General features: G+C 37.6%; 1 pseudogene; it reads left to right on the forward strand.

Annotated features, from left to right (window-relative positions):
* LOC103697805 overlaps positions 1-12449 on the forward strand; it is a 51945-nt pseudogene that overhangs the window by 22038 nt on the left and 17458 nt on the right.

The raw sequence follows: 12449 nt of genomic DNA on the forward strand, positions 1-12449 counted from the left end.
TGAGCTTCTTTTCAGTTATGATATTTTTATATATTTCAAGAATGCTGAAAATGCTTCATTCTTATGTGCAAGAAATGAAACCCATGTATATCTTGAAAAATCATCTACTATAACTAGTCCATACTTCTTCCCTCCTAGACTTGCGGTTCTAGTGGGTCCAAATAGATCCATATGTATGAGTTCAAAAGGCCTAGTGGTTGATACTATATTCTTTGATTTGAAGGATGATTTTGTTTGCTTTCCTAATGAGCATGGTCCACAGATTTTGTCCTTTTCAAAGATCAATTTTGGCACATCTTTTATCAATTCCTTCTTGACTAGTTTTGATATTAAGTCCATACTAGCATGTCCTAGTCTACGATGCCAAAGCCAACTTGTTTCATTTTTTTTTCTTCATTAGTAATTAAACATAATCCATTTTTCTTGCCTAATTCATGAAGATCTACCATGTAAATATTTCTTTGCCTTTGTCCTATAAGTACAATGCTATTATCTTTAGGATTTGTGATTATGCATACTGAGGCTTCAAATGTGACTTTAAACCTTTATCACAAAATTGACTTATGCTAAGTAGGTTATGTTTCAAACCATTAACTAATAAGACATTTTCTATAAAGGTAGATGGAGTAATAAAATTTTACCCTTTCCAATGATAAATCCTTTTCCATTGTCTCCATAGGTTACTACTCCACCCTTCTTAGATTCCAAGGTGACAAATTGTTCTACGTCACCTGTCATGTGTCTTGAACAGCCGCTATCTAGATACCATCGTTTATCCACCTTATTAGCTGCAAGACACCCCTGCAATCAAGATCAAGAATGCTTTAGGTACCCAAACTATGTTGGGTCCTTTAGGGTTAGTACTTGATGTTCCTTTTGGAACCCAAACTTTCTTGGATTTAAGCTTATATTATTACTCAATTTGTTGTAGCTAGACTTTCTATAGTTACATTCATATGCTTTATGTCCTAATTTATTGCAGCAATGACAAGTTATATTTTCATTTTTGGCTTTCACAAATATGTTCTTTAAGTATTTTTGTTTCCTATTTGTTTTATATCCTAATCCAGCTTTATCATATACAGCTTTTTGACTATCAAGAATCATATTTAATTTAGTTGAGCTAAGTGTAAACTTGTCTACTAAGGATTTGTATTTTTCAGCATCTTCTTTTAACTTGACATTTTCAGCAATTAGATTTTGGTTTCATTGTGAATCTCCTACTTAATGTTTCATAGTCATTAGATAGTTTTTGCTTTTCTTTGATAAGAGATTGATTTTCATCTTTTAGAACTTTATTTTTATTGATTAATTTTTGTGTTCTTCCATGAGTTCTAAAAATGCATCATGTAACTTTCTACTAAAATCACATTCAAGTTCAGAATCTACCTCATCGTCATTGGCCATTGTTGATCTCTATCTTCCTCTTCCGAACTTGACTCCTCACTTTCACTCCATTCAGCCATGAAGTTCTTCTTCTTAAGTTTTCTTGCCATCCACTTCAATTCCGGACAATCTATCTTGAAATGCCCGGGCTTGTTACACTCATAGCAAATTGGTGTTTCTTTTCTTTTCTTTGTCCTTACCCTTTTCTTTGCTTGAGCTACCTTTGAAGAAGGGCTTCTTTTTGAAATTTCTTCTTTCCTCTCATAAATTTTGAATTTTCTTCCAAGCATAGCCATTCCTTCTTCATCATATTTCCTCATCATCAGATTCTTCTGATTCAGTTTCTGTTTTGGAGTGTAGACTTCAAGGCAATGGTCTTTCTTTTCTTGACCTCATCTTCTGAATTTTGCCTCATGGTCAACTCATGGGTCATGAGTGATCCTAGAAGTTCTTCCAATTGCAGTGTATTGAGGTCCTTTGCTTCTTGAATTGCTGTTACTTGGCCTCCCAAACTCTTGGTAGAGACCTGAGAATTTTTCGCACTAAATCAGAGTTAGTATAAGACTTTCCTAAACTTTTAGCCCATTTATGATTTCTGTGAATCGAGTAAACATTTCAGTTATGGACTCAGTGGATTCCATTTTAAACAACTCATACTTATGTACTAATATTTTATTTTTGACTCCTTACTTGATTAGTTCCTTCATGTGTGACCTCAGTTTATCCCAAATTTCTTTTGCGGAGATGCATGTAGATATTCTATTGAATTCACTTACATCTAGTGAACAGTAAAGTACATTAATTGCTTTAGCATTTAGTTGTGCTAGTCTTCTATCACTCTCATTCCAATCCATTTCTGGTTTGGGAATGATTGTGCCCTCTATACTAATTGTGGTGTGTGTGGTCCTCTAGTTATGATATTCCACAATTCATAGTCTAGAGCTTGAATGAATATCCTCATCCTAGCTTTCAGTATGTGTAATTAGTGCCATTAAATAGAGGAGGTCTATTTGTGGATTGCCCTCACTCATAGAACATCCTACTTGGGTTGTCATGATCTTTGTCTCTTGATTGTGAGATCAACAAATACTATGTGAGCACCTTGCTCTGATACCACTTGTTGCCCAAGGTGACAAGCCAAGAGGGGGGGTGAATTGGTTTCTCTAAATTTTTACTATCTTAATTTAGTCAATCGATGAGTGAGTGAAGTTAAAACAATACACAATGCAAACACACAAGAAATAGTGGTTCGGTGCTCTCCTAAGCACCTACGTCCACTCCCAAGCGACCCCTTGGAAATTCACTATAATCCCGCGGATTACAGTTGGATTGTTTTCCGGGCTCACAATCCAAAAACCTTTACACTTTGGTTTTCCGGGATCACCAAGAACCTATGTTGGTTTTACGGGCTCACCAACGAACCTTCACAATTGGTTTTACGGGTTCACCAACAAACCTACACCGTTGGTTTTACGGGCTCACCAACAAACCTTTACAAGGTGATTAAAAGAAGAAGAAAGTTGAAACTCCTAGATGAGCAAATATAACAATTATAAGCTACAAAGAAGAGTTTAGAAATAGTTATCGCTTGATGAGACTTCTCTCTTCTTTGTCAAGAATGCTTCACTCTTCAAGGGTGGATGGAGCTCTTAATGTCTCTTGGAATCTACCAACCACTTCCTTTTGACTCTTTGAATGAAGCACTTGGATGAAGAAAATTAGGGCTCTTGTCTTTCTTGTGTAAGCTTTGATATTTGCAAAAGGGATCCTTTCTCTGATGAATAGTGTCACTTTAAATAGTTTTCCTCACCCATTGGACACCCTCCATTGGTTAGATTTCAAAAACTAGCCATTACTTACTGTTGAAAGGACAAAAAGTACTTCTGCAGAACTAGCCGTTATGCTTCTGCCTGTGCTGGGGTCGACCCAAACTTTCTGGGGTCGACTCAAACCACTGTCATCAGACTTGGGTCGACTCAACTTTCATTGGGGTCGACCCAACTTTTACTGGGGTCGACTCATGCTACATTGGGGTCGGCCCTCTCAGCAAACACAGAACCTTATATTTCAGCCGTTTTTCACTGGAGTCGACTCAACTCTTTTTGGGTCGACTCAAGGTACAGTGGGGGTCGATCTCAAGTTCCATTGGGGTCGACCCTCTCAGGAATTCCAGAGACCCAGTTTTGATTGACACAAGCCTTGGGGTCGACTCATGTTTAGTTGGGGTTGACTCAAGTTATATTGGGGTCGACCCTCTCAGAGATTCCAGACAACCAGTTTATGAATGAGACAGCCTTGGGGTCGACTCATGTTCAGTTGGGGTCGACTCAAGGTGGGGTCCGACTCAAGTTATATTGGGGTCGACCCTCTCAGGGATTCCAGAGACTTGTTTTCTTGAGGCTTGAAGATGGCGGTCGACTCAACTACTGTTCATCCGTGCCATTTTTGCAGAAGTGTGCCTGATGGTTCCATGATGTATTCGGGGTCGACTCCATCAATCTTGGGGTCAACTCATTCCACACTTTGCTGGCAGCTTAAGGTTAGATTCATCCAAATAATCAATGAAATATTACTCAAGCAATTTTGAATGTATGCCATGGGTATTGCTACATACTCTTAACAATGAAAATTACTATTGTCCCCTTAAGAGTACGTTTCCACTTGAAACTTTGCCGAATTGGAATTTAGAATTTCACTATCTCTTTTCTATCGCAAATTTTTATCTCATTATTAATCATTGAAATACATCTTGATTTCATTCTTTTAATGTACCGTCGGTGACAAACTTAGTAATGATGTATTATATTACTTTGTAATATTTAATTAGATATTTCCTTAATGGTTGTATTAATTATCAAAATACCACTATCATCCTCACAAACCAATAGCGAATAACCAAACTCTTCCCTGCTCCCTTGACCCTAATTAACTCCATTCCTGCCAGTGCATTGTATCTAACCACACGGTTAGCAAATGGGTACAAGTAGCTAAAGATTCTCACATTCAACATCTACAGCCAAATGGTTTTAGGCCAACCACTACGACACCTAGGTCAAAATCCCACTTACCAAACAAACAAGATGTCGAGAGGCGAACTCTTCCATTCTCCTCCAAAAAGCTGAAAAGTGATAGCAGCTGTATCCATGTGGAAGAAGGTAAGCTTTCGGCAGCACTTTTTTCATTAATTTAAAGTTGGACTATGTTGTAATATGGAAATCGACACCACATGAATCAATTACAGTTGCATAAGCCATAACATTACGTTTCTTAGTTGTCCATACACTCTTAGACATTTTTTCAATCAAATAGTTAGGATAGGCTCCAATCACCAACTACATCTGCAACCTTGCAAGTTGTAAAGGGTCAATTGTTTATGAGGCAAAGTTGGATGCAGTTGATTTTACAATCATTGATGGTTAGCTGGTCATTGATGCTCTTATCACTCTGCGATCAGCATACTGGTTGCTCAAGTATGAAATGTCGGTATCATCTCAGATAGTTATAGCTATCTGTAAACAAATGATTTATTGCGCCATCTTTATTGATAATATGAAATCAACGCATCAACTTGTTCCTTGTACATTTTTTTGATAAGTCACGAATATTATCAACATATATTTTCATGGTGAAGAGAATGCCATATATGCACCCATTTCTATATTTTATTGCTAATTTTCTGTAATTTGAAAGTGATTTTGCAGCATAAGGTGTCCAAATTGTCAACTGTTGGGTGCTTAAGTTTACAACTTTTCAAGTTTCAGCACTTACAAATCCACATCATAGATTCCAACTTTGCTTAACAAATTCTCTTCAAATGCTCTTATTGGAGTAAAATAAACTTCTGTTCAGCTTAAACTCTTACCCGTGGTTTTGACATGTGTCTAACAAAGAATTGGGTACTTCATTTGAGAGATGAATCAAGAAAATCTCCTAAAGCAAGATTAGGCCAAACAACCACCAAAATGGCTACTTGAAACTACTATGGGTTAAAATATTGTTAATGTATTAGAAAATGTTAGGACTAGCAATTGCATGGAAAGGTTACATAAAGAATACCAAAAAGAAACTAATCCCAAGTTGATGTCTAAAACTGTGAGGTACTCCAAAACCCACTAAATTCATAAAACCTAGTGAAAAATAATCATGCGAAGCGAAACCTTGGAAATTTGGAATGAGGAAACACAGCATGCTGGACATATAGGTTTTGTTTAATGGACAATTTTGATATGAATATCCACTGAATAATTTTGCAGTGTATTCAAATGTATAATGGGTACTTGACATGGCAGTCTTTTTTTCTAGCTCAAAGTTTGGTAGCATATAAGTGATTACCAAACCATATATGATTATTGCTATAGACCTTAAGGTTCTCATGATATGCCCTTTTTTTCTTAATCTGTTTGTTTAATCTAGAGCATCCTTGCCCTAGGTATTATGACAATTTCAACCTACACCAGCTCATCTGACTCTAGATATGACTTTTCATATTTCTAATTAAGAGAATACTTAGTGAAAATGCTTCTAACTGTTATTCCTGTAAGATAGAAGGCCATTGGTGGTAAATTGATTATCAGAAGATGAGGGTTCTAATCTGACTTGAAGTATAGAGCAGCGGTCAAGTAGGTAGGAAAATCTTAACAGTTAAACATTGAGGAAATGAATACCTCTAGTGCATTGTTACCAATACGTATGCTCAAGGAAGAAAAAATCTTATGGAGTATTTCTTGTAGGATAAAATCTAAATTCCTTCGACCACCAAAATAATTCTGCCACACATTGTATATTGGTTTTTAAAAAGTGGCATCTCATCTCATTCTGGTTGAATCTTGTTAGCCAGTTAAAAGAAAAAAAACTATCATTTTCTTCATTTTATCTTGTTGCTCCTCTTTTTTATTTTTAAAAATCTTTCTGTAATATATTCAGTAGAATATGTGCTGGCTGCAATACCGAGATTGGTCACGGGCGCTTTCTTAGTTGTATGGGAGCTGTTTTGGCCACCCAGAGTGTTTTTGCTGCCATGCTTGTAATCAGCCAATATCCAGATTATGAGGTAAGGAAATTAATAATACCTGCTTTGGCATCTTGTGAGAAGTTTTATAGAATGGGACTGAAGTACACTTAGCCTATTGGTACAAGTTCTCCATGTCTGGGAATTATCCATATCACAAGTCTTGTTACAAGGAGCATTATCACCCAAAATGTGATGTTTGCAAGCAATTTGTAAGTATAAATAATGCTGAACTTATATTTTCTTGAATATATAATTCAAGCAGGATGTGTAATTTGAGTCTTATTCTTTGTGTTTAATTGCCAGAAGCATTAAAAACACAACCATATTATTGGGACACATTGAAGCACTTCTGAGGACGTCAGACCAATTCTGAGCTAAATCCGATATTTGATGATAAATATTGATAATTTGTTTAAAAAAAAAAGAAATGTGGGTGACACTTGCAATGAGATAGAATTTCTAGTGCCATATTTCATTCTGACCCTTTTTGTCATAAAATTCAATTGCATAACTATCAAATAATTCTTTGCATTTCTTGATTCTTTGATCATTCAACTGTGGGAAGACTATTACCCTTATAATTCCCTCCACACCCTCCCTGCCTCTGCGAATCTGTCTCCCTCCAATTCTCTGTCCCAAGATTTAATATGAAGTGAAAATCCATGTCAGATCCAGCAGAAATTATATTGTTTTTTGAAGGCAGCTTGGGCCTTTACAGTCTTATTGTTGTAATCCTATGGACATCAAATTTACTATTCTTTAATATTATTGTTGCTAATATTTTTACAAAATTAACCTCCTCAATCTTCTATTAAGATCTTTTGAGATCCTTGCTGATACTTTCATGAGATCACAACCACATTTGCTACTATCTCAGCTGACAGCTCCTCCTTATCATTGCATGATCTGCTATCATTTGTTGGAAGCCTCAAACAAGAGTCAGGGCTGTGTTGGTGCTTGTTAATATAGATGGCTATTATCAACATGACTTCAAAATCTAGGGTTACTATGAGATTTTTATAATGCATTATAATGTTAGTAAAATTTAATGGGAGACATCATTATTGTTGCTCCTGAAGCTTTTGGGGATTGTAATTAGGCTTGAAAATCTCTTTGAAAATTTGGACTAAGTTTTCAATGTGATCATGTCCTCATTTGCAGATTCCAACAAATATGAATGGCCTTATTGAATATAGGGCACATCCTTTTTGGCTGCCAGAAATATTGTCCCTCGCATGAGATGGATGGTACTCCGAGATGCTGCAGTTGTGAAAGAATGGAGGTTGGTCTAAGCTATTATTTTGCATAACTTTATCTAGGTGTCAAAGATGATCCTTTAATTGATGCTTGCTTAGTCCTGTTACATGTGATAGTGCTAGACCTTTCTTGTATATAGGTTGCTCCAATCTTGATTTACAGTACGTCAACTTTTTTACGAATTCTAAATCATATCTTGTTTTCGATATGTGCTGCTTACTATCCTTTTCTTTCTCTTTATAAATCCCAGCCAAGAGACGCACAATATGTGACTTTAGATGATGGGGCGGAAGCTCTGCCTGGAGTGTCTAGATTCTGCAATAATGGACACTAGCGAGTGCCAACCTCTTTACCTTGATATACAAGAATTTTTATGAAGGTTTAAACATGAAAGTGGAACAGCAGATACCATTGCTTCTTGTTGAGAGACAAGCTTTAAATGAGGCAATGGAAGGGGAAAAGAATGTAAGTGATTTAAACTCTGGAAGTTCTGCTTTTAGTACATTGTATAAATCACTTTCTTAACATTTACTAATTTACCTTTTGGGAGCAGGGTCACCATCACCTTCCAGAAACCAGAGGTCTTTGCCTTTCTGAAGAGCAGACAGTCAGCACGGTGAGCAAGCTTCAATTTCATTAACTTGAATGTGGAAAAATGTGCTTCTTGAAAAGATTACGCTTGTTTCTCTTAATTATTGTCGTTTCTTAAAATCATGAACTAAGCTTTAAAAAAAAAACATTATCAGATTTTAAGGAGGCCAAAGATTGGAGCTGGAAACAGAATTATGGAAATGATAACAGAGCCATATAGACTCACTCGACGATGCGAAGTAACAGCCATTCTTATACTTTATGGTCTCCCAAGGTATTATTTAATTACTACATGTCTTTCCTGTCATTATATTGGTATGATTTTAATACCAACTTGCCATATGAACTAAAAAAAATCCAGAATATTTAATCCTATCCATTATATTTGTTGTGCCATGCTGAATTACTAGCCATCAACAGCTTGTGATATGTTCTGTAGACAATTATCGAGTTTTCAAGCATTAGTGATGACCGAAATTGCAATAACAACTCCAATTATTATGGTTCTTTTCAATTGTAAATTACAGATAAATAAAATGCAAAGACTTTGAGATAAGTACTTATTATTTAAATCCTTTTTCATACAGGTTACTGACAGGGTCAATTCTTGCCCATGAGATGATGCATGCATGGCTCCGGCTTAAAGGTATTTTCTCAGACGAGAGGTGGTTAAATTCTATTCGCTTTCTTTCTCTTCTACTTTACGGTAAAAATTTTACATTCCAAAAGAGCAGCATATGACTACAATGATTGGAGGAATTAGTCTGGCTAATAGAGTTAAAATTTGATGTTTATTATGTAGGACCATTATTTTAGGTAGGTTCCTACCCTTTTCTTTTGTTGAAATCTGTAGTTCTGTTCAACTGTATTTTCAGTGTTGGTAGAACCATCTCGAACTGCCCAGTTTGGAGCATCTCGAACTGCCCAGTTTGGAGCACACCGAACTGCTTGATTTTGGGCGTACTAAACTATACCGGCGACGGACTGGGACGGTTCCAGCCTCCAGCTCAAAAAATGGTGGAAGGGGAGAGGGAGAAAGAGAAAGAGAGAGCGAGGGAGGGAGGGGGAGCGAGGGAGTGGCCGGTGGCGGTTGGAATAGGGGTGAGGGAGGGGGAGAGAAGGCTTTTGAAGCACTCTCTCTCCTTTGTGTATTAGAATAGGCGTGGATCCCCTGTTTTAGAATGGAAGCCCTTTTTTATATTTTTTTAGAATTTTTTAAGTGACTTCGGTAGCTACTGTCGTGTTCACTTAAAAAATCAAAGAAAAATATAAAAAGGGGCCTCCATTCTGAAACAGACGATCCACGCCTGTTCTAACACACAAAGGAGAGAGGGCTTTCGTTAGTAGCTACTGCCGAGTTCACTTTCTTTTTTAAGAAAAAAGAAATAATAAGTGAAGTTTGTAGTGGTTGCCGACTTCACTTAAAAAATTCAAAAAAAAAAATATGAAAAGGGATGGAAACTACTATTTCATTTCGAAACAGGGGCTCTCCCCCTATTTCGATGCTTGGAGGAGAAAGAGCTTTGAAAGGCTCTCCCCGTCTCCCTTGCCCCCGTTCCGGCTGCCGCACTCTCCCTCTTTCCCTTCCTTCCTCTCTCTCTTTTCTCTCTCCTTCTCCCTCTCCCCTTCCCTTTTAGTTTTGCTTGTTGGTTCATGCCGAGACGGCACGACATGGTGGCATACTGTATCTTCCCGCTGGCCAACCGACATGGATGCTGGTTTTGGTACTGCCTTGTATATTTTCTTGGCACAAGAAGTGGTTGACTTTTTACTAGCACTTAAAAAAATAGCTGGGTCATAGTTGATTTGGGTGACTTTCTTTAAACTAACTTGGCTAATTTGTCCGTTATATCGAAAACCTTAACAAATTGTCTATGTTCACCGAAACCAGTATCGACACCTGTACTAGTCGGCCACTAGTATGGTACGGTATCAATTCCGCACCATTTCAATACATGGTACGCCATGGTGCACCACTCAGTTGATCGGTATGCCATTTCCTCAATTTTTTATTTTTTGTTTTCTTATTTTTTTGGTTTCCACTTGTAACTTTGATGATTATTATTGTGCAATTTGAAATTTCATCGTTCTTTTGATGTCGTTTCACCATAAAATAGAATTGAAGTAGGCATGCATAATGACATACAATATACAACAATAATGTAAAGAATGACGTCGTTTTACCATAAAATGTAATTGAAGTAAATATACATACAATGCAATATACAACAAATAGAGTACTTTAATGCTTGATAGTGATACTAAACTGACCGTCCAAATATCTCGATAGCGAATCTGACCCGTAATATGCTTGAGGCTATGAAGGATGATACAACTCAAATATGATGACCCAAATGAACCATATCCTTACCCATATGTGTCATATCATACCGGTGTGGAATAGGATCTAGTGTATGACTCGAATCCCGATATGTCTAGGGCTTTTACTACACGTGCCAGATCATTTACAGCAGCAACGTCATGTCCCAAAAGACCTCGAGGGGGCAGTCTCCCATATGCAATAGTATCGTCATGGGCTCTACTAGGTCGTGCATCATGGTCCCTATTCTATGGTATGAGTGAATTGAGACTCATCGATGAATTGAAAGCCACCTTGGGGTTCTGAGTCATAAGCTGTTGTGCCATTCTAACCACTAGATGCATCATCAATTGGGCTGCTAGCATCATTGCGATTGTGTGATGAGCTAGCCTGAGCGAACAGACTCCTTCTTGACTCTCTCCAATGGATATGCAACTGCCTTGCCTTTTCTTTTCTTGTTGGCCTGAGTAGCTGCCTTCTTTCTTTAGGTGCCCTTGTATGCGTAGCTCTATTGGGAGGATCAATTGGACTCTTCATCTTGACTAGACTGGGTACCGTGGTGGCCTCTTCTCAGCAGCTCTCTATCAAATCATTGGAAGGATGTCTTGGACATGGAGCCCTATGACGTTTGGCTCCTCCTTGACCCCTATGGTTGGTCGGTTGGATGTGAGCGTGGCATGTCTCGCTGTGCCTACTGTTCTTTATCCATCCTAGACTTCTTGATTACGAAACTTGCTGTTGAGGAGGCGATCCTAGTTCATCTAGCTTTGACTGTTGCTACTGCTGATGGCTGTTAAGCCAACCAATCATTGGATCCTTTTTGTCATGCAAGAAGTCATTGTGAAGTGGGTCATTGTAGGTCCCACTTCCTTTTTAATGCACTTCAATCTTAGACATAGATTGTAATGTCTGTATACTAGATCTTCAGGTGCTTCTATGTAAGATGGTTCCTCTGTTTGTTGTGGATAAGGGTAAAGTAGACCAATTGCGCTTACAACAACTAAAGGAGATTATGTTCGAGAGGATCTAGATCACCGAGTACTTAATGCTCTTGGTTGATGTGCTAAAGTGCAACCACTATTTGGTTAGAAATGCATTTAAGAAAATTACATATTAGAAACCACCAATTACAAAACATCCAAAGAGCAATTATAGACTTATAGTTGATGTTTCAAAATACTTGGATTCATACGATCTTTGCTTGCTATAGCTACCCTATTGCGGAAGTTGTAAGTGATTAACAAGGCACATAGAATATGATGTTAATTTGATATTTCTAATGACTTTACAAGTTGACTCAAAATACTCCACTCAAGTTAACTAACCTCTTCCAAACACTAGGCGGCAACTTCCATATTGGACTTCATCTTATAGCTGATATTGCATAAGGCGGACAAAAGTTCTTCATCCATAACTATTCCAAGGATTCTGTACTGGAATGTCAGGTTCAGATAATACGTTGTCAATACATTTTGCAATTGTATAACATTGACATAGGTATATGATTAACAAGTATGCTAATGAACATTACCTGTTAGATGTAGATCTCTGCCCATTTGACAATCCCACCTCAGCTTAATGATATCAATGTACTCCTATGCATGCTTGGGGTCTGGCTACATCATTTGGACCTTGGCAACCATCTTCATATGGTAGGGGAAGCCCATCTGAGGGTACCTTTTACTATCTATAGCTCTCAGCACTCCGTATAATGACTTGATCGCTTTTACAATTCTCTAGGCTTGTTGCCATAATTACTGGCTTGTCACCAAGCTCTCCATGTGACTTCCTTCAGTGTCGATCCGTATATATCTGCTCTCTTGCTACTCGGCACTGAGCATCTGATGTGGGCATGCTTTCTTTTCGAGTATGCTATCAAGTGCA

The sequence above is a fragment of the Phoenix dactylifera genome, unplaced genomic scaffold (assembly GCF_009389715.1).
Source record: "Phoenix dactylifera cultivar Barhee BC4 unplaced genomic scaffold, palm_55x_up_171113_PBpolish2nd_filt_p 000365F, whole genome shotgun sequence".
NCBI classification, from domain to species: domain Eukaryota; kingdom Viridiplantae; phylum Streptophyta; class Magnoliopsida; order Arecales; family Arecaceae; genus Phoenix; species Phoenix dactylifera.